The sequence below is a fragment of the Impatiens glandulifera genome, chromosome 5, assembly GCF_907164915.1.
Source record: "Impatiens glandulifera chromosome 5, dImpGla2.1, whole genome shotgun sequence".
Taxonomy (NCBI): domain Eukaryota; kingdom Viridiplantae; phylum Streptophyta; class Magnoliopsida; order Ericales; family Balsaminaceae; genus Impatiens; species Impatiens glandulifera.
Window position 1 is genome coordinate 27,832,363 of NC_061866.1, and position 24,224 is coordinate 27,856,586.

The following is a 24,224-nucleotide window of genomic DNA, read 5'->3' on the forward strand; positions in this document are numbered from 1 at the left end:
GCTTGCTTTAGACCGTATAAAGCTTTATTTAGCCGGTATACATGGTTTGGAAATGCAGCGCTTTCGAAACCGGGTGGTTGTTCAACATACACCTCTTCACGTAGGTCACCGTTCAAAAATGCACTCATAACATCCATTTGAAAAACCTTAAAGTTTTTGAAAGCAGCAAAGGCTAGAAAAATTCTAATGGCTTCAATCCTAGCTACAGGGGCAAATGATTCTTCAAAATCAATGCCTTCTTCCTGTTTGTAACCTTGTGCCACTAATCTGGCTTTGTTCCTCGTGACCAAACCGTCTTCATTGAGTTTATTTCTAAATACCCATCTTGTTCCTATGACCGGTTGATCTTTCGGTCTAGGGACTAGGTACCAGACTTTACTACTCTCGAACTGGTTTAGCTCTTCTTGAATTCTCAAGATCCAATCTGGATCTGACAATGCTTCATCTATTCTTTTCGGCTCAATCTGGGATATAAAAGCGGAATTAAAGTATCCTTCCAGAAGTTGACCCCTAGCTCGAACAGGTTTTGAAGGGTCACCTATAATTTGCTCAGGAGGATGTTTAGTATTTCTTTTGAAATTCGGTTCAGAGATGTCTACCAGATTACCGTTCATTTGATCAAGGCTAGACATATCGGTAGGTTGAACAAGATTGTCAGACCGACCGACTTCCTCGGATTGGACCGAAGTGTCAGCTTCCTGTCTTGGGACAGCTTGATCCGGTTGGGTTTCAATATTACCCATCTGGTCATGGACAAACCGCCTGAAAACCGGGATTTCATCTTCACTATCAGAGTGGATATTGTTGTTTTCCAATCTGTTGTGTAGATCAAGGCATGATGCAGTATTACTTTCAACCGATTCATCAAAAACAACGTGAAGTGTTTCCTTCATGGTTGAGGTTCTATTATTATACACTCTATATATGCCTTACTCACTGCTGAATAACCTAGCATGATTCCAGTATCGGTTTTTGCATCAAAAGCAGAGAGATATGTTTTACCATTTATATGAATGTAGCATTTACAACCGAAAATTTTGAGGTACTTAAGTTTGGGTACCCTGTTAAAATAAACCTCATAAGGTGTTTTGTTATGAAACTTGTTAATTAGAGACCGATTTTGCGTATAACATGCAGTGTTGATAGCCTCAGCCCAAAATTTCTAAGCAATGCCCGAATCGGCTATCATGGACCGTGCGGCTTCCTTGAGAGTCCGGTTTCTTCTCTCGGCCAGGCCATTTTGTTGAGGAGTCCTAGCACTAGACAACTCGGGTCTAATACCGGATTCATCAAGATATGCGGTTAAGGTACTATTAGTAAATTCAGTACCTCTATCACTTCTAATGCTATTAATGCGAGTTGATTTTCATTTTGCAAACGTTTAAGCAGTATAATCAAGTTCGATGCAGTTTCACGTTTAGATGGTAAAAATATTACCCATGTAAATCTAGAATAATCATCAATAACTACCATGGTGTAAAGCATACCTCCTAGGCTAACGACCTGAATCGGTCCAAATAAGTCCATATGAAGAAGATCTAAGCATCGGCTAGATTGGATATTTCCTTTACTCTTAAAGGTTGACCTAGTTTGTTTACCCATTTGACATGCTGAGCAAACCTTATCCTGGTTAAATACTATGTCAGGAATGCCTTCAACTAGCTTTTTACCGCGAATGTAGTTCAAGGTTTTCATGTTCAGATGGTTTAGTCTCTTATGCCACAACCAGGTTTGATCAGTCTTAGCTATCATGCATATAGAGTGTTCTACCTTAGTTTTCCAGTCTACCTTGTAAATATTACCTAACCTATTTCCGGTTAGTAGTACAATACCTTGAGAGTTCTTAACTAAGCATGCATGTTTAAGGAATTCTACCGTGTATCCAGCATCACACATTTGACTGATGCTTAGTAAGTTAAAACGTAGGTTTTCAACTAGAAGTACATTATCAATAGTTAAGTTACCATGGACAATCTTACCCTTGCCCATAGTTCTACCTTTTGAGTTGTCACCGAAAGTGATTAGTGCACCGGTTTCTATTCTGATGTCGGTTAGTATGCTTGGAGCAGCCACTATCCAAGTACCATTTAGAGTTTCCTAGCCGTTTCTTTAGGTCCTGCAAAATGTACATATTTACAACTATTTGGTACCCACATTTACTTGGGTCCACATGCGATTAGTCCATTGGGTATCCAAACCTTGACAAACCGGACGGCCTTCTTTGTTAGGGTTTTAACCGTCCTTTTAGCACTCGGTCTTGTGTATCTCGGTTTTTCTACAAAGGTCTTAAATGGTGGTGATCTTCGGTTTGACCTATGCGGTTCAGGATTGGCTTTCATATATTTGAGAATTTCGGCTTTTCTCTTCACAGGATCAAGCCACTTCTTAGAGTCGGTTGGACCAACATAGTCGTATTTTAGCTTTTCTTCCCTATAGTATGCGGTCAACTCTTCTTCAGCGGTCCAGGAACTTTTAAGGAATCTTATAAGAGGGAGGTTACTTCTTGTAAACCTTACTTTCTCTACGGGTTTTTGGTCTTTGGAGCTATCCTCTGTGTATCCTAGACCGAATTTGCAACGGGGATGTCTGTAATGACTACACATTTTCTTTACTATATCACTAGATCTCTTATATGCAGTCATCTTATATTGGAGTCGGGCATTTTCTTCTTCGGATAGTTCTCTAGCCGGTTCACTAGACTGTTCGGTACTAAGTGGTGGCTCAGGTTCTAACTTGGTTTCTAAGGTGGAGGTTTCATCAGGTTTTATGATCTCCGGTTCGGTTATGATAGGTACTTCTGGTTCTGTCGGAATGGGTACTATAGGATCGGTTCTAATGTTGAGGTGCTTAGGTAGCATGGCTAGTAGGTTCTTATACTCTTCTACTATGTCATTCAATGCATTATATAACTCATCTTTAGTAAATTCTTCACAGGGAGAGTCAAATACTTGTTCCTCGTTTGCCATGAGACATGTGAGTTCATCATCACTGTCACTGTGAGCCCATAAGCTTCCTCCATCATCGGCTATCAGTGCTTTCGGTACCTCACTTCCTTCACCGGTTTGTTGATAATTGTTTCGGTTATTTTGGTAATCCGGTTTCCGGTCATCCCTCCTTGGTTTCCTGCATTCCCACTTAAAATGTCCCAAACAGTTACAGTTATAACACCTTACATTGGATTTATCACCATAGTTGTAGTTTGTTGGTTGGCTCCTTTTCATGAACCTTCCAAACTTCTGTGCAAGCATAGCCATGGCATCCTCGGTGAACTGTTCGGCGGTTCTGATCGGTACAGGTGCGGGTGCCGGTGCAGGTGCAGGTGCAAGTGCAACCGGTTCTGTAGATGTGATTAGTGCTCTGGTTGATGTTGAGGCCGAGACTTCTTCTTCAGTCCTAGATCTCATTTCGAACTCATATGCCTTAAGATCTTCGAATACATCGTGTAGTTTCATCTTACGTAGGATTTTTGATTCCCTCATTACCATTGTCTTTATGTCCCATGCACTTGGAAGAGATCTCAAAGCTTTCATGATGACCTCTTTGCTGTCATACCTCTTGCCCAGAGTTGCTAGCTCATCTAACACGCCAGTGAACCGGTCACTGTACTCCTTCATTGTTTCTCCCGGTTTTATTTTGATGCTTTCAAACTTGTGTAGCCACCATTATCTTGTTTTCCTTTGTTCTTTCATTTCCCTCAAAGATCTGGATAACCGTGTTCCATGTTTCCTTCGCGGTTTTGCAGTCTCTGATCTTGCAGTATGTGTTTATGTCCACACTATTGGAGATCCGGTTTCTAGCATGGTTATCCAGGTTGTTTCTTCTCCTATCTTCAGCCGTCCATTCCTTTCTGTCCTTATCAATGAATATCGGTCCTTCGGTCAGAATGGACTCCATTTCATCATCCAAGGTGATTAAGTGTAGGTGCATGCGTGCCTTCCAGTTGGCAAAGTCATCACCTTCTAGCATTGGAGGCCTATCCTGAAACATGCTTGCTTGAGTATTGAAACTAACTGCTCTGATACCAATTGTTAGGATCTAGATAGCCGTTGGAGGACCGGGGTTGGACCGGTTAGCAGTTCTCACTCGAAGGGTGGTGGTTAATCCGGTTAGAGATTAACACCGGGGTTTCAATACTACACAACCTGTCACAAACCCTTGAACTAGGTTCAAGCGCGGAAGAGGTTTGCTTTCAGGTTGAAGCAACACACTTGTATGATAGGCAGAACCGGTTTCGGATGATGAAGGTTTGAAAATTGATGGGTCGGTTTCGGTAACCTGGTGATTCGGCTTGGATAGGGTTAAGTCGGTTATAGCGGTACGGGTCGGTTAGATAATGGAACCGGCAGAAAGTAAATGACAAAACCGATTTTATGGATGTTCGGAGATAAAACTCCTACGTCACCCCTTCTTCTCGAAACCGCGAGAAGGATATTCACTAAGGAATACACAAACACAATCCGATCGAGACTTATTTCCTGCTCGATAACACTCTTACAATTTACACCGAAATTGTAAAATACACACACTTCAACTTTTAGCACTTAGACTTTCTCTGGAGATAGAACACACTGTTTTCACTTGTAAATTAAATGCTCTTAGTTGTCTCACTTGTCCCGCATTTACTCTTCTTCAACTGCCCCTTTTATAGGTGAAATATGCCAACGGTCATATTTCACTTCCTTAAATCTGATTGGCTAAGCAGAGGTGCAGAGGTTCAGTGATTCAGTGATTCAGACTCTGCGGTCATCTTTTCAGACCTGACGGTCAACCTCAGACCTGGCGGTCAATCTCACAGACTTGGCAGTCTGTTCTTCCGGTATGTAAGACAAACCTGCTAGGTTTGTCTTTTACTCAATGTGGACACTGTCTGTTAGACAGTTGTCTGTACTTGGAAGATCTCCTTTCTGACTTATCCCGAAGTGGAAAGATCCTGTAGGACTGTCTTCTGCAGCCTACAGACTTTCCTCAGACTTGTATGGATATGGAAGTGTTCAGTCTGTTCCTTTGGTATCATCTTCAACAGATACCCGAATTGTCTTCTTGTACTGGTCGGTCATTCGACTTAACCGGATGGCTTCCGGTGTGAGTGGTATAACCGGACTTCTTCTGGTTATTCCTCTGCCTTGTGGCTGATCGGCTGTCTGATGTTTCCAGTTTTAAGCTTTGGCCGATCCTTTCTTTGTGCGGTCATGTTCCAAGTGTTCCTGGTCGGTTTAGTGACTTGACCGGCTAGTTTTCTTTAGCCGGTTCTTTTGTTTGACCGGTCTGGTTCCTTGTTCCTGCATGAAAGGTTTATTTAAGTTAGGTTTATGTGAACCGGTCTAATTTTATCTAACACTTTTCTTCTATACACGTTTAAACTATCTCTCTTGCCACTTCCTCCTCTTTTTTAGCAACTTCTTTTATCATGATCTTGCATGTGGATCTTAGATTGACCCATTTCCCTTTATCCTACAAAAAAATAAAATTAAAATAAACAATTAAAAAAAAAGCAATTGTATTATTATTAATTATTCCTATTTCTAAGGAACAATTATAATTATAATAAAATACTAACTAACTTAATCAAATTGCAAAATCTAATCTAACTAATCTAACAAACTAATCTAATTAAAAGAAAACAAAATATACCTAACGAAATTTTATAAAAACGCTAATATATATTTTGTAAATAATTTTTTTAATTTTTATTTTTTATAAATACCCAAGGTAATTAATTAAATAAAACCTTGAATATTTTAAGTATAATAACTTCTCTAAGTGTTGTAACATAGAAAAATTACTACCTTAACTTTATTAAGAATCCAAAATCAATTATTTTCAAAAACTCAATTGTTCTAAAAATAATCGTCTTTAATATAAATCGTGCAATGAGTCCGTGAATGAATTCAAGAAAATTTTATAGACTCAGATTTATGAAAAGTATAAACTATAAAATTAGGTGTGAAAAATGAGTGTCTACAGACTTATTATCAAGTAAAGTGTATTGTATCAAGAATGTTGTCTCCTGAAATGTTTTCTGGTGTTTTTGTAGTCAATGTTGTTTTCTGGTGAATGTAATACAGGGACAGGGTGCAATCGGATAACTGCTAAAGTTTTTGATTGCGTCAAGCAGCTGCGTGACGCAACCGCGTCACGAAACTGCGTGACGCAACTGCGTGACGAAACTGTGTAACATTTTACAATAGTGCAGAACCTATTACATTAGACATGGTTTATATAACTGTGTACTTAAGGCATTATTAAAATAATTGGTGCACAACCTATTACAATAACATATATAACATTAACAACGTTTGATATCATTAAATCAACCATATTACAAAGGTTTGAGATTAACATTACAAAAATTTGATATCAGTACAAAAGTTTCATAAATAACCTATGGATCTACAAGTCCATGAAATAACCTCACTGCCCACTTTTCTCTCCAAGCTTTCATCTCATTTGAGGTCACTTCTGCTAGATTCAGGTTTGCAGTCAAGTACTCAATATACATTAGTTCAAAGACACCACAATCTCCACTCTTAGTTGCTTTGGGAACTTCTGACTCTGGAAGTCTTGTGTATGGCAAAACGGAATCAGGGTTGAGCAGAGGAAATCTTTGTTTATCTTCAAGAGGCAATGCCTTGTCAAATATAACCGGAATCATTTCGCACATCGGTAGCACAAACTCATCAAGATTAGCATAACATCCAGGATCGCAGTCATATACGTCTACGCGCCATTGTTGTAGACGGACAACACAAAGTATCCAGTGGACATCTTTGATGTTCAAAGGAATATATATATGATCGCATTCTTTCCAACTATTCCTAAAGTTGTTTTCATTGCCCAAGAAGTATTCGAAAAAGTTTTCAATGTCAAACTCAATACGACTTTTCTTAAATTCAGGGTAATCAACAGTGAACCTGGTGTGGAGCCAACAATCTCCAATAAAGAAGTTCTTCTTATATGTCTTTGGATATAGCCAAGCTCTTCTTCTCAGAATGAAGCAACCTGCATCGATTTCCTACACGAGAGAAAAAATTTAAAATACAATCTGCAAATCTAAAATTATTCTAACATGAATATTACTTAGATCATCATTCAGCCAAGTGAACCTTTTTAGCAATGGGCGAAATAATGCCTTATCACCTAACGTAGTATGAAACTCAATTTTTGTGTTGTCAGTTGTTGGATCTTTAAGCCATGTTTGCAATTGATGAAGAAGTTGATCGTCATATTTTAGAAGTGGGTTGACGGTGATAGGATCTTTTAACTTGGGCTGTTTCAGATTAGGGTCGGTGAAATCTGGATCATGCTTCGGCCTCCTATTCCTTCTCGTGACCAATATGACTTTCTTAGGAAGAGGAGGAGGAGTATTCATTATTTTCAGTTCATCTTCATCATTTTCGTCTTTCTTCTTCCCCACCTTCTTCTGAAAAGTCTTTTGCATAGGTTTTCTCTTCACTGGCTTCTCCACTTCTTCTTTCTTCTCCCCTTCTTCTCCAATCTCCACTTCTTCTTTCTTCTCCCCTTCTTCTTCAATCTCCACTTCTTCTTTCTTCTCCCCTTCTTCAATCTCCACTTCTTCTTTCTCATTCTCAACAACTGCCTCTTGAAGAATGTTCTCTATCGGCGGATCCTCAACAACATTCTAATTCTCGACAACAGCCTCATGAAGAATGTTCTCTATCGGCGGATCCTCAACAACATTCTCATTCTCGACAACAGCCTCATGAAGAATGTTCTCTATCGGCGGATCATTCTCATTCTCAATCTTCTTCTGCTCCAATTCAACATTGTCCTGCAAAATGGCTCCATTATTAACCTTCTCATTCTCCTTTTGCTCCTCTTCTTCATCGAGAATGTCATTCAGATCAATGGCATTCTCCTCTTCTTCGTCACGAATGTCATTCTCCTTTTCTTCCTCTTCTTCATCACGAATGTCATTCAGACCGATGTCATTCTCCTTCTGCTCCTGCTATAAAAGTGAAAAGAATTTATATTCAGGATGCGTCAAGCAGCTGCGTCAAGCAGCTGCGTCAAACAGCGGCGTCAAGACATAAAGTAGTAAAAAATAGAAAGCTCTAACAGAATTACCTGGTTGGTGACATGGCTGGCGAACTGGTTGCTTAGACTGAGAATCATCTTTTCAAACCGAATAAAGTAGTTTTGTTGATTCAATTTGATGTCTCTTATGTCTCTCTTGATCTCTTCGACATCTTTCTTTATCTCTTCGACATCCTTCTTTATCACTTCGGCATCCTTTATCTGAACATGAGATGTCGGTGTCGGTTCACGTGCAGGTGATGATGGAGGTGTTGAAGTTGCGGATGGGGGACTCATGTTACGCAGGCTACGACGCTTGATGGCTGCTTTGCTGGGGGGGATATATCATCATATTCAACCTTCCTCTTCCTCTTGGAAGGTTGGACAGTAGTAGGTTCTTCATCAACATCTTCATCATCATCATCTTCATCAACATCTTCATCAGCCTTTCTCTTTTTTTCCCCATCAGTAACTCTCTCAAACAAATCATCGAATGAATTGTTAATGTGTTCAAAATCCTCCCCACTGTACAAACTCGTCTCCGTGGAGGACTCTTCCATCTTAGAAAACACAGCGCTATTAAAGGCAGATTGTACCTCCTGAAATGTATTCTTCCTTTTGGATTGATACAACAGTATCCTTGGGCGAAAAGGGCCATCAACGTCTTTCCTTGTGGTGAATTTAGGGACCAAGTTTTGAATGATCTCATAGCTCCACACTTGTAGTGCTAGTACAAACTCATACACGTTATAATCAAAAGAATTAGTAACTCCACTCCCTTTCCTGGACATATATACGGACCTGTGGTGTTTCATGTCCTGGTCAAGACCCCTCATGGTGAATCTTAAGGACACCTTCCCCCATGGAAATCGGAGGAAATCTTCAACATCTTCAACCATATGGATGATTTTGAGATTTAAAATCCGTTTTGGGTCATATGAGAAGAGGTACTGGTTAATCAAGCAGATCAGCCCGATCTTCCATGCGTCTTCCTTATCGGTGCATTTCATGAAAATAGATTCCAAATCCATCATTCGAATTGACGTATTCCTTTTGACATATTTTATCAGCAAGGGTGGACAACCTCAGCATTCATCTTTGTATATAGGCAATCTGTCGAAGTTGAGGCCTGTAATCAATGCATACTCTTTCAGACCAAAAGTATATTCCTCCCCATTAAAGTTGAGAATCATCCTATTCAAATTGGCCTTCACCTTCCGAAGCAGCAACTGATGTAAAATGGTCCCTGAAAACAACAAGTCTGGAACCCCTTTCAATAAATACTGAAATTGGGAATTTAGAGCCCTCTCCATAAGACCCAGCGCTTCAAACCTATCAGATACTTTTTTCAGGGCTAGGACAGATTTCAATGAAATCCTACCAGGAAAATCATAAACCGTAAAGTCTGCCATCTACAAAAGGGAAAACAAAAACAACAATGTTTGTGAAAACCTTTCACAACAAATATAAACAAACGAGAATAAAAGCAACCGTCAAAATAGCTAGAAACAACTGTCAACTACGTTACGCAGCCTGCGTGACGCAACTGCGTGACGCAACTGCGTCACGAAACTGAGTGACGCAACCGCAAGACGCAACCCAACCCATAAACCGTGCATGAACCATTTGAAATCAAGAAGCATCCTACCCTAAACCCTAACATAAAAATGCATGAACCATTTGAAAGCAAGAAGAAACCTACCCTAAACCCTAACATAAACCATGCATGAACCATTTGAAATCAAGAAGCAACCCTAAAACCTTAACATAAAACATGCATAAACCATTTGTAAGCATGAAGCAACCTTAAACCCTAACATAAACCATGAATGAACCATTTGTAAACAAGAAGCAATCAACCCTAAAACCTAACATGAACATAAATCAATGAATGAACGAACCATAACATAAACCAACATAACTAAAACTAACCTGATGAAGTCAATGAATGAACGAGAAGACGAAGACGAGCAGGAAGAGACGTCGAGGTAGGTGCGTCGTCGAGGCAGGTGCGTCGTCGAGTGCGAGAGAGAGAGAGCATGAATAGTGGTCGAGGCTTATTTGGGTTTTTATATAAAATAAAAATAAATGTGACGCATCGTATCCTACTTGACGCATCCGAGTTGACGCATCTGAGTTGACGCATCCTACTTGACGCATCCGAGTTGACGCATCCTAGTTGACGCATCCGAGATGACGCATCCATGTTGACGCATCCGAGATGACGCATCCATCTTGACGCATCCTACGTGACGCATCCTACGTGACGCATCCTACCAAACAAACAACCTGCATTCAATGAATCAGCGAATCAATGAGGAACGTTCTGTAAAAGAAATATACACGAACTGAATAGGAAATCGAAACAAACAATAACGAAATAAACACAAAATATAGTGGAATGGTCGAATGAAATCATCAGCGCTGTGCAAACTCGTCTCCGTTGGAAGTTCTTCGCAGCTATAGGTCATTGAATATGGTGCCATGGTCGACGGTGCCTCTTCGATTCGTTCTTCAGCGCTGAAAAAGAAGAGAAAGTCTTCTCCGCCACCATTAGGGTTCACGGCGGAGCGGAGAGACGGAAAAAAATGGGCTGGATGAGAGAGAAAATGAATCGAAAATGAAAAAAAATTAAGTCTTTATAGGGTTTAGAGTGCGTCACGCATCTGGAGGGTGCGTGACACATGAGTATAATGGTCATTAAAAAGTTTGGGGTGACCAGCGCTATAAAAATTATCCCCCGCACCATCGACTATTTGACCCCTTTTTAGGGTCATTTCCTCAAATTTCCCTTTCTGCATAGGTTTGTTTTAATCTTACAAAACATCATTCGGGCTGTCCTCTCTTCTTAAACAAAAATCACCCAGCATCATCAACCTTAGCCTGGATACCTCTGAACGTGGCTCCGCCCATGCTTCCTAGCCGAGCCAGCAATAGTAACCGTAAACCTTTTCAGACATTTCGTCCTTACAATATTGCACATATAGTAGGTTCAAATGGGGAGATTCCTGAAGAAACTGCTGAAGCTTATTTGGTAAGCAAAATCTAGATTTTTCTTTTTTACTTGTTCTTAGCTGGAACTAGATTGGAACTTAGATTGATTACTAAACATGCATCAATAGCTCAAATTACTTTTATTCTGTCAATTTTTGGTGTTCTTAAGCAAAAGTAGGACAGTTATAAATATAATAAGAAAAAAGAGAAAATAAATAAAAGTAGGGTTATATGTTCAGAGTTTTTGGGAGAGAGGATCTTAGCTTTCCAGGGCTAGAGTTGATTCTGAGGTCAATTGGAGTACGTTCAAGGGCTTGTTGTTAAGAAGTTGTCTGAGTTTTTAAATATTGTTCATTCTTTAGGTAAATGATCTGGTTTATTAAGAAAAGTTCATTCCTCATGTTTTGGCTTTTCATGTTTCGATTTCATGTCCTAGTTTAGTTCTAAATGATGCTCCATATAATTTTCCAATGTGAATGTAAGTATTCAAATTTTTAGTGATTTGAGATTCTTTCTGATTTCTAATATTAAATACAATAGTCATTCCCCATCAATGATTTTGATTATTGATTGAATTCACCTCATTGTTTCACAATCAATATCATCAGGATGCTCTTCTTTTAGTTTGGATTGTCTTCTGTGAAGAGTTTTGAGACATTAGATTTGATGTATTTCTCCATTGATTGTATAGTCCTAAATTATTTCTCTTGTTTTCTAAAGGACTTTGAAATGATCTTTAATAGCTAACTTTTTCCATTAGAAATCATTGCCATTCTTATTAATTTCCAGCTTTTAAATATCATTTTTTGAGTTCTTCAACATCTTTCTATTCCATTAGGGTTATTTTCTACTCTTTCCATATTTGTTATTTTACTGAATCCCATTTTCCATGTCCTCTTTTACCTGTCTTTCACTCATGGTCAATTGGCATGAAGTAAAACTGCAAGAACACGTTTTTTTATTAAAAAATAATTCCTTTCAGACTTGCATTTCTTAACCCCTTCTTTCTCTTGTTAAGATTAAGTAATAAACGGTTCGATTTGTTTGGTTTATAAACTGAAATATATAATTAACTGTTGAAGGCTGTTTGAAAAAATTTAGAACCGTCCAGTTTTATATATTTGTTACAAATCATTGTTAAATAATTCAAGTATGGTTAAAATCTGTTTTAAAAAAAATAATAATAATCAACTGAATATAAATTAGTTTAGTCTAAATGATTTTTCTTTTATAACCCATTTTTTTATTATAATTTATATATTTTTTAAACATTTATAGTCACTCATGATGTGTGAAAATCATATACAACCTTTTGAAAATATTTTCTGGATTTAATTTATATACTAATTTGAATAAAAAAATATTAACAAATTCATAACTGTATCTAATTAATTAAGTTATATTTTAAACATTATCTCATCTAAACAACATCCCGATGAGTTGCTTAACAAAAGAGGAAAAAATTATCAACGTTTTTTTGTTTAAAATAACTCTCTCTAAATATTTCGATATGGGCTAACTAAAAGTGATTTAATCTTGCATCACATAAACTTTTTAATGCATGTGGTATAAATTGAAGAAAGCACTGTGATGTTTTTGGATGATTATGTGATGTAAATTGTATTTGGATCATTTATTTGTTTATTGTTTTATTTTACTTGTGCATTCAATGGTGATTATTCTATATTTATTAATAAGCTTAATTGACACAATTTTCTTTATTATTGTCAATTTAAATAATAGACAATTTGAGCATTAGAATTAGTCTTTATATACATATTCATACTAGGACATTAAGATTTTCAAAAGTTATGAACAACAAGATATTGAAATCAGATTAATTCAGATTTCAAAATAACCAACTTATTCATGGTTCTCTTTAAATTCAATTCAATTCAATTTAAATGAATAGACATTTGCATTAGTTTAATCACATATAAAAATTTTAGCCTATCGGTAAAAGATGTAAATATTTCCAGTCTCTTTGAAAGTCTTGGATTCGAGTCCGTTAAACGGTAAGCTCTGCTCGCCTAATTAGTTGGTTAAGTGTGTTTACGAGCTATATGTTTAACCCGCGGAGATTAATCGCACCCTTCCTGAATGAGAATCGAAAATCAACTGTCTAAAAAAAATAATAATAATAAAATTAGACTAAAATTATAGTTTACAAGGAAACAAACTAAATAATTAAAAAAAATTGTAGGTATATAACTATCTATTTTATTAAATCTCGAGTATACAAATTATAGACTTGTATATTTAAATTGATTCAATTCTTCTTTTCTTATTGTAAATTAAAATAGATTTAAGTTATAAGTATAACCTCTATAAAGGAAATTTGACAAAATGACCTTGATAATGACTCTAATTAAAAAATGACCCACGCTTCATAAATCTTGCAAAAATGGGATTTTTGTCATGCAAAATGTCCGTCTTGCCCCTCTTGCGTCCACTTACTGCTCATTAACGCGTATTACCACATACGCAATTCATGTAAAACGCGTGAGTTATTATACGCATATTAAATGAAATGCGGATATTGTAAAATGCGTATTTTTATTATACGTATTTTACAATATCCACATTTCATGTAATATGTGTATAATAACTCACGCGTTTTACATGAAACGCGGATGTGGTAAAACGCGTACTTTATAGTATATAAACTTATTTTTCCCTCACTTATAAAAAAGTCTTTCCATTCTGTCGTGACCATCCAACAATTCTAACAAATATACTACGGGAACCAGTTTAGAAGATATTATTGAAACCGGTTCAGAAACAAAAATGGTTCTTTAAATTAAATATCATTTAAAAGGCCGGAAGTTAAATGAGCCTTTAATAATAATATCCCTGTAATAATAATCAATATATAGATTAGTATAAATAGAGGATAGAATGGTTGTAAAAGGGTATGACTTTGAATATTGAACTTTTCATCTTTTCTAATATATCATCTTCTTTCTTCTTATTTTTTTATCAAGATCATCTTCACTATCTTTACTTTTTGCCTTATTATTTTCAACTTATTCTCATCTTACACAATTCTGGATATAAGATATAACATTCACTTACCAAAGAAACGTTGTTCAAGATCGTGATCGAACGGGTCACGACACATTCACGACTCTCTCTCTCCAACCCACGATTCTACTCTCAAACTTCCACGACTCTCCAACTTTTTTCAACTCAGTTCAACTTCGTTCAACATCATCATCGATCAACTTTCATCATCGTTCGTCGTCCGTCTTTTCGTTCCTATATTCAGGTGAGTTTAGAGTTTAGGTTTATGTGTAATGTTCTTATTATTCTAGCATTTATGTATATATAATATTGATGGATAATTCTTAGCTTTTAGGGTTTATGTGTGTATCTGATGTTGCTTATCCCATTAATATCCGCATATTACATCTACATTAGCGTATTGTAATGTTCTTATTCTACATGCATACATGATTTAGGGTTTATAATGTCCGCGTATTGTAACTTGATTTGAATTGTTTGTTCTAGTTTATTCAATTTCTGCGTATTGTCTGATGTTGCTTACTTGAGTTGTTATGCTTACTCCAATGTTGTTTGTTTTTTACTTACTTGTTGTTCCTTTTTTTTGTAGATGGAGTCAACCACAATTCCTGAGTTTGTTGCTAAGGTCTCATGAAAAGTCAATCATTCAAACGTTGCCACCAAGTTTGCTGCAATGGATCTAATGGAAAGGGTGGAACAAACCCAATTCTGATTTTTATTCAAAGGAGCCACGTTACTACGGTTCTTGTTGTTTTTGGCACAATTAGAATCCCACATCGGAAGATGATGGGAGTGAAAGAAGTTTCTTAGTATATAAAAAAAACTATATTCACAATTAGCATAAATCCCACATCGGAAGATGATGGGAGTTGGGGAAGTTTCTTAGTGTATAAAAGAAACTCTCCCCTCTTTGGTTTATTGCACCCAAATTTGTATCTCTTCTTCCTTATTAATTGATAGCCTTAGTGCTCAGAGACGTAGGCAATATTTTGGCCGAACTCCGTTATCAAATTCTGTTAGTGTGTTCATTCTTTTGTTTTCTTCTTTTGTGGTTCTGTCAGGGTTTTTCCCCAACAAGTGGTATCAGAGCCGAAGGTTCGTCCTTGGCATGGTGGAGTCTTCAAAAGGGGCGTCAACTCCTTCGTCATCTTGGACGAGGACACCGATGTCAAATTTGAAGTTTGCGGTGGAGATCTTTGATGGAACTGGGCATTTCGGCATGTGGCAAGGTGAGGTTCTAGATTGTCTTTTTCAGCAGGGTCTAGATGTTGCTATTGAGGTCGGAAAGCCAGATGGTATAGAAGAAAAAGAGTGGAGTATCATGAATTGGTTGGCGTGCGGAACAATTCGGTCGTGCCTGTCCAGAGAGCAGAAGTATGCTGTGAAGAATGAAACTTCTGCACAGAAACTGTGGCAAGCATTGGAGGACAAGTTTCTGAAGAAGAGTGGTCAGAATAAGCTCCTTATGAAGAAGCGACTGTTCCGGTTTGAATACCAATCAGGTACTACGATGAATGAGCATATAACTAAGTTTAATCAGTTAGTAGCGGATTTGTTAAACCTTGACGTTAGGTTTGAGGATGAAGATTTGGCTTTGATGTTGCTATCGTCCCTTCCTGATGAATTTGAACACTTAGAAACAACATTACTTCATGGGAAGGGAAATGTTTCTCTTGATGCTGTAAGTTCTGCTTTATATAGTCATGAATTGAGAAAACAGGATAAAAGGAAAAGCAAAGTAGATACGGCAGATGAAGCATTGATGGTCAGGGGCCGTCAGCAGAGCAAATCAAAAGGGAAAGGAAGAAGATCTGAAAGTAGAGTTGCCAAAGATGAATGTGCTTTCTGTCGTGAGAAAGGACATTGGAAGATTAACTGCCCAAAGTTGAAGAAGAAAGAGAAAGATTCTGAAGATGCGAATGTTGCAGAAAACAAAGGTGATGCAGATTCAGAATACTCTTTATCGATGTCACACACAACATCACATCCTGATGCGTGGATATTGGACTCAGCCTGCACTTATCATATGACACCAGTTCGAAAGTGGTTCTTTGACTTTAAGGAGCTAGATGGTGGAGTTGTTTACATGGGAGATGCTAATACATGTAAAATAAAGGGGATAGGTTCAATCAAGCTGAAGAATGATGACGGATCCACCAGAATTATTAGAGATGTTCGGTACATACCGAATATGAAAAAGAATCTCATTTCTTTGGGGGCCTTGGAGTCGAAAGGCTTACATGTGAAATTGGAAAATGGAGTTCTTAAGGTAATATCTGGAGCGCTAGTGATGTTGAAAGCTATCAGGAAGAGTAATAATTTGTATTATTATCAAGGTAGTACAGTAAATGGGACATCATGTGTATCAACTTCCGGGAGCAGTAAGGATTTAGAGGCAACAAAACTATGGCATATGCGATTGGGGCATGCTGGTGAGAAATCTATGCAAACTCTTGTCAAGCAAGGATTGTTGAAAGGTACAAAAGTTTGTAAGTTAGATTTTTGTGAATATTGTATTCTGGGAAAACAAAGGCGAGTAAAATTTGGCACTGCTATGCATAATACCAAAGGTATTTTGGACTATGTGCACTCAGATGTCTGGGGACCTGTCAAGACTCCTTCTCTTGGAGGTAGACATTATTTTGTTACTTTTATTGATGATTTTTCTAGAAGAGTTTGGGTGTTTACTATGAAGAACAAAGGTGCAGTGTTTGAGATTTTTCTTAAATGGAAAACTCAAGTTGAAGACGAGACAGGAAGAAAGATCAAAGTTCTCCGGACTGATAACGGTGGAGAATACAAGAATGATCCATTCTAGAAGTTATGCCAAGAGTGTGGCATAGTTCGACACTTCACAGTTAGAAAAATACCACAGCAGAATGGAGTATCGGAACGTATGAACAGGACATTGGTGGAGAAAGTTCGATGTATGTTGTCTAATGCTGGGTTAGACAGGAAATTTTGGGCAGAAGCTGTGTCATACGCTCAACATTTGGTAAATCGCCTACCATCATCTGCACTTGGTGGCAAGACTCCATTAGAGGTATGGTCTGGAAAACCTGCAACTGATTATGATTCTTTGCATATTTTTGGTTCTACTGCATATTATCATGGAGTTGAATCAAATTTGGATCCACGAGGAAAGAAGGCCTTTTTATGGGATTTACTACAGGAGTTAAAGAGTATCGCCTCTGGTGTTTGGATGCAAAGAAAACCATTATCAGAAGAGATGTTACTTTTGATGATTATTCAATGTTGAATAAGGTAACACCAGACAAGATTGATTGTACTCCGCAACAGGTGGAGTTTGAGCAGATAAAGATAAGCCCAACTAGAAGTGACTCTCCGACGACAGACGAAGAGTTAAATGAGGAAGAGGTTCTGACCCAAGAACCTTCAGAACAAAGTGAATCAATTTCTGTTAATAGGCCATGACGAGTTACTCAAAAACCAGGACGGTTTGTTGACATGGCGGCCTATGCACTTCTAGTCGTAGATGATGTTCCATCCACTTTTTCAGATGTCAGTCGAAGTACTGAAAATGGAAAAAGGAGAGATGTTATGGAAGATGAGATGCAATATATTCAGAAATATGAGACATGCAAGTTGAAACATCTACGAAAAGGGAAGAAGGCTATTGGTGGTAAATGGATCTTTGCTAAGAAAGAAGGATTTCCTGAAAAATTTGATGTTCGCTACAAGGAAAAATTGGTAGTTAAAGACTACGCTCAGAAGGAAGGAGGTGATTATAATGAGGTACTTTCTCCTGTTGTAAAATACCCTTCCATTAGAATTTTATTGGCCTTGGTAGCGCAAATGAATTTGGAGCTAGCTCAACCAGATGTGAAGACCGCAGACATACACGGTCATTTGAACGAGGAAATCTACATTTATCAACAAGATGGATTCAAAGTTGCTGATAAAGAAAATTGGGTTTGCAAGTTGAACAGATCATTGTACAGGTTGAAGCAATCGTCGAGACAATGGTACAAGAAACTTGACAAGTTTATGATGGAGCACAAGTACACAAGAAGCAGATTCAGTTCATGTGTGTATTTGCGCAAATTGCAAGATGAGTCTTACATCTATCTACTCTTGTACGTTGATGATATGTTGATAGCATCAAAGAGCCAATATGAAGTTGACAAATTGAAGGCTCAATTGGGTAAAGAGTTCGAGATGAAAGACATGGAGAAAATCAAATCTAATTGTTTAGATTTGATAAACACATTCCGCGTTTGAGTCGGCGCTGAAGGGCGCCAATTGGAAGCACTGAAGAGCTACTTTTAATATTGAAGATTAGTATTTGGATATTGTGCCAATGTGGAGATTTGTTGTTTTTGGCACAATTAGAATCCCACATCGGAAGATGATGGGAGTGAAAGAAGTTTCTTAGTATATAAAAAAAACTATATTCACAATTAGCATAAATCCCACATCGGAAGATGATGGGAGTTGGGGAAGTTTCTTAGTGTATAAAAGAAACTCTCCCCTCTTTGGTTTATTGCACCCAAATTTGTATCTCTTCTTCCTTATTAATTGATATCCTTAGTGCTCGGAGACGTAGGCAATATTTTGGCCGAACTCCGTTATCAAATTCTGTTAGTGTGTTCATTCTTTTGTTTTCTTCTTTTGTGGTTCTGTCAGGGTTTTTCCCCAACAGTTCTCAGGAACGATAATCCATCAAATATTCCTCAAGAATAGCAGCTCAAATTCTATGCAGTTGAAGTTCCCCGTGAATGGAAAGGAGTTTTGCTTCGGGATGAAGGAGTATTCATTGGTCACAAGTCTCAAATTTGGGAGATTCCCTACGGTGGAAACCATTTTAAATAAAGTTAAAGAATATCCACATTTGGTTGTAAAATATTTTAAAAGTAATATAATTGTTAGAACATGAGACCTTCACTCAAGATTTGTGTCATACTCTGATAAGAAAGATGCATGGAAGTTGGGGCTGGTATTCCTAGTTTGCCATTATCTCTTTTCCCTTGACCTAAGGAGGATAATAAATATCATACTCCTCCGCATGGTCGAGGACATCGACACTTTCCTCCAATTTCATGGAGAAAGTTGTCTTTCAGAGCAAACCTGAAGGGTTTGAATAGGGACCTGAAACACTTCAGGTTGATATATCTGGACAAGAAGAAAACCATGGGTAAGAAGAAGAACGACAAGAAGGTCGATGCTTCTTATACCGTATTTGAGTTTGCACTAGCCTTCCAAGTGTGGACCTATGATGTTATCAAAAAGTTTGTCCCCAAACTTGCCTAGAGGATGCTACAAGTGCATGAGCCTGACTGCCTAAAAAAAAAGAGAGAAATTTTATTGATTGTGTTTTTGTTATTTCTTACATAAATACTCCAGTGCTTAAATAGTGAACATTACATATGCAGAAAAGGAAATGATATAAACAATAAGATCATATAATTGATTTCACATCAAATCTTTAATCAATTTGTAAATCAATTAGTCTAATTGATTTGCTACTGATAACATTCCATTCTCGGTCAATTAACAAATCAATTAGTCTAATTGATTTATTTGCTACTGACTTTCCATATTTAAAGATATTTCTACACTCCCCTCAAGTTGGGTAATAAATGTTGAGATTGCCCAACTTGCCACATACTTTCTCAAATCGACTTGGAAGAGCTTTGATTAGAATGATAGCCACCTAATAAGAAAGGCACTGGGCAGCTATGAGAGTGGAGAGGATGTTGTCGAGGAGATGAAAATGTTGATGACATTCTTTCAATTTTACTGATTCAAATTCATGATTCACTTAGTTAGAGGAGTGGCTCTTGACTCTTGGCTCTTGTCTCTTGGCTCTTGGCTCTTGGCACTTGGCTTTTGGCTCTTGGCTCTTGGCTCTTGGCTCTTGGCTCTTGGCTCTTGGCTCTTGGCTCTTGGCTCTTGGCTCTTGGCTCTTGGCTCTTGGATCTTGGCTCTTGGATCTTGGCTCTTGGCTCTTGGCTCTTGGCTCTTGGCTCTTGGCTCTTGGCTCTTGGCTCTTGGCTCTTGGCTCTTGGCTCTTGGCTCTTGGCTCTTGGCTCTTGGCTCTTGGCTCTTGGCTCTTGGCTCTTGGCTCTTGGCTCTTGGCTCTTGACTCTTGGCTCTTGGCTCTTGGCTCTTGGCTCTTGGCTCTAGGCTCTTGGCTCTTGCCTCTTGCCTCTTGGCTCTTGACTCTTGGCTCTTGGATCTTAGCTCTTGGCTCAGCTCTCGAAGTTAAAAGTGATAATTTTTGAACAGATGAAATGTTGGAAGAAATCTGTCGAGACATGAAGACGATGCTTGCCAAAAAAAAGGAAAAAAATAAATCTGTCGAGATACAAAGACGATGCTTGATATAGATTCGACGGAACTATAAAAAAAGCACTGGGATTTGTGATAAATAATAATTTTAGAGAAATATGAGATTATAGAATCATTTGAATTCTCCTTCAATGGCTATTTCCACCATTGGAGGAGGCGGCGGAAAATTGTGAACAGGTTCCTTCAAGAAGGAAAAACCTGCTCTGATACCATGTAAGAATATAGAAAGAGATTTTATTCAATAATCTTTCAATTACATAGTGCATGTCTCTTATATAGACATTAAATTAAACTTGTAAGGAAACTAATATAATATAATATAATATCGATATTATCTTACAGATATATTATCTTTATATTATATTTTCAATAATAAATATAATCAATATAATATATTGAAAATATAATATAAAGATAATATATCTGTAAGATATAATATCAATATTATATTATATTAGTTTACTTACAAGTTTAATTTAATATCTATATAAGAGACATGTACTATGTAATTGAAAGATAATTGAATAAAATCTCTTTCTATATTATTACATGGTATCAGAGCCAAAATTTTGTCCTTAAGCACAAAATATAGTCTTCCGCTGCCTCCATCAATGGTTACTTTAAGTCATTGATGGAGGGCTCAAATAAAACTCTATTACCTCATTATGTTTTTTATTTTATTTTTTTTAGTTTTATTCGCTTTCCTTAGTTCTTTTGGTTTTGAGCAAGTGGTGCCCCTGCCTCCGGATTCGGAACAACTGGTGCAACGACTTTAGCCATTTCCACACCTTCCTTTGGAACATCTAGTGTCTCGGCTTCAACCGCTTCCACACCTTTCTTTGGATTTGGCGCAACTGGAGCTTCTGCTCCTTTCAGATCTGGATTAACCAAAACAACGACTTCCATAACCTCCACTGCTTTATTAGGATTTGGATCAACCATCGCTAGTTCTTCGCCAAATCCTCCCTTTGGGATGACAACTAGTGCATCATCGTCTCCTTTTGGTGCATCTACTTTCAGATCATTTGCGACCTCAGTAGCGTTTGGATCTTCATCTACTGCTACTTTGACTAGAACACATTCTTCACGTTTGACTGCTACACCATCGTTGTTTGGGGTTTCTTCGGGTTTTTTTGAAGAGTTTCGATCCAATCTCAGCATACATCGTTTACCTGCTTCGATTGCGGGGGTGTAATAAATATAATCAATATAATTAATATAATATATTGAAAATATAATATAAAGATTATATATTTGTAAGATATAATATCGATATTATATTATATTATATTAGTTTCCTTACAAGTTTAATTTAATATCTATATAAGAGACATGCACTATGTAATTGAAAGATAATTTAATAAAATCTCTTTCTATATTCTTACACTGCCCAATGATCACTATGTAAAAATCTAGCAGGAAGAGTACTGTCTCCGATCTTCACATTGCCCTACAAGACAAGATTTTCAAAAAGATGGAAGTGTCTGAAGAGGAGAAGATCTTATATGGTGGGGAGGAGTTTGAAGATATGGGAGGTAATTTATATGATTTTTTATTCGAACTTGATTCCAGAAGGAGGAAACATGAAGAGATTAAAGATGTAGTTCTTCCCAAACCTGACATGAAGAGAAAACAAATTATTCACCCCAACACCTCTCATCCTGTTCCTACTAAACCTTCCACGAGGAGAAGAATTGCATCCCTACCCCAGCCCTAGCATCTTTTATTCTGTTGAGAGCGCCATTGGGACTCAAGTAGATGATGATGACTCTCAAATGAGCATCAACAGATCCTCAAGATGATGATGACCCTCAAATGACTCCTACAACAATAACTCCCCAGGATGGATGTACATTGAACCAATTGACGAAGGAGGTAAATAAACTAAAAACACAAATAAATCTCATAAAAGAGATATTGAACTAACTAAAAGAATAGTTTGACATATTATCAGCCACACTAGAGGAGAAACAGAGCAGGAAAAGATTGAAGGAGAAGAAGAGGAGATTGTTAAGGTGAAGGAGGAAGACAAGGATGAGGTATGTACAATTCACATTCATACTTTTTGTATATGTTCAAAAATTTTGTCTAATTTTTTGTATAATTCACATAAGATTGAGGAGAAAGATGTGGATGTGCTTGTGGAGAAGAAGAAGAATGTGAAGGTGGTGGAAATCTTGGATGTGGTGGTGGAGAATAATGAGGAAGACAAAGAGAAGATTGATGAAGACAAGGATGAGGATGCGGAGAAGGTGAATGAGAAAGACAAGGATGAAGACGTGGATAAGGTGAATGAGGAAGACAGGGATAATGATATGGTGAATGAGGAAGATTTAGAGAAGGTAAATGTGTTGATTGAGGATCTAGTGAATGAGATGGTGGAGAAAGATGTGATGAATAGTGAGAAGATTGAGGTTTGTACAATTCACGCATTTTGTCTATTTTTTTGTACAATTAACATATAAATTGATGATGTGTAGAAATTGAATGAGAAGATTGAGGATGTGGTGGAGGAAGATGTGATGAATGGTGAGAAGATTGAGGTATGTACAATTGATGCATGTTGTATAATTCATGCCTTTTGTCTATTTTTTGTAAAATTCACATAAGATTGATGATGTGCAGAAATTGAATGGGAAGATTGAGGATGTGGTGGATAAGGTGAATGATAAGGTGGAGGAAGATGTGATGAATGGTGAGAAGATTGATGTATGTACAATTCACGTCTTTTGTATAATTCACGCATGTTGTATAATTCACGCCTTTTGTCTAATTTTTTGTACAATTCACATAAGATTGATGATGTGCAGCAATTGAATGAGAAGATTGAGGATGTGGTGGATAAGGTGAATGATAAGGTGGAGGAAGATGTGAGAAATGGTGAGAAGATTGTTCAGGTATGTACAATTCACGCATTTTTGTCTAATTCACGCATTTTGTTTAATATTGATGATGTGTAGAAGTTTAATGAGAAGATTGAGGATGTGGAGAATGTGGAGGATGTGCAGAAGATGAATGATGTGGTGGATAAGGTGGAGGAGGATGTGATGAATGAGAAGCATGAGGTATGTACAATTCACGCCTTTTGTCTAATTCACACATTTTGTCTAATATTGTATTGATGATGTGCATAAGTTTAATTTAAAGATTGAGGATGTGGAGAATGTTAAGGATGTGGAGAAGGTGAATGAGAAGGATGTGGTCCTCGAGGATGAGGATATAGAGAAGGATGTGGTGCTCAAGGATGAGGATCTAGAGAAGGATGTGGTGCTGAAGGATGATGATGTGTTTGTGGACAAATAGAAGGTGCAAAAGAAGAAGGTGGACAAGAAGAAGGTGCAAAAGAAGAAGGTGTAGAAGAATGTGAAGAAGAAGGAAGAAAAAGAGGAGGAGGATGTGTTTGTGGAGAAGGTGTACAAGAAGGAGGAAGACAAGGTCGAGAAGAAGGACAAACAGAAGGTGGAGGAGGATGTGATGGAATTCAACAATACTAACAGTCCAATATAAAAGAAGGAGGTTGAGGTCGAGAAGACTATTTACTCTCTACACCGACCCTTCTGTAAAAAAAATGAGGGTCAAAGATCCAATCAATGTCGATCATTTGGTGAAATTTGATCCGGAACTGCTGGAAGAAATAATGAAAGAGTTGAGGAAAAAAATGAATTTAAAATGCTGCTCTGTAGACTATAAATTCTTCAATACAATTTTGAGGAAAGCTAAGTGGCTCAATGATGATGTATTCTTTATTATAGAGTACAATTCACGCATTTTGTATAATTCACACGTATTGTGGCATCATGCTTATTGTATAATTCACGCGTATTGTGCAGGAGATCAATGCCGCATGTTTTCTGCTAAGA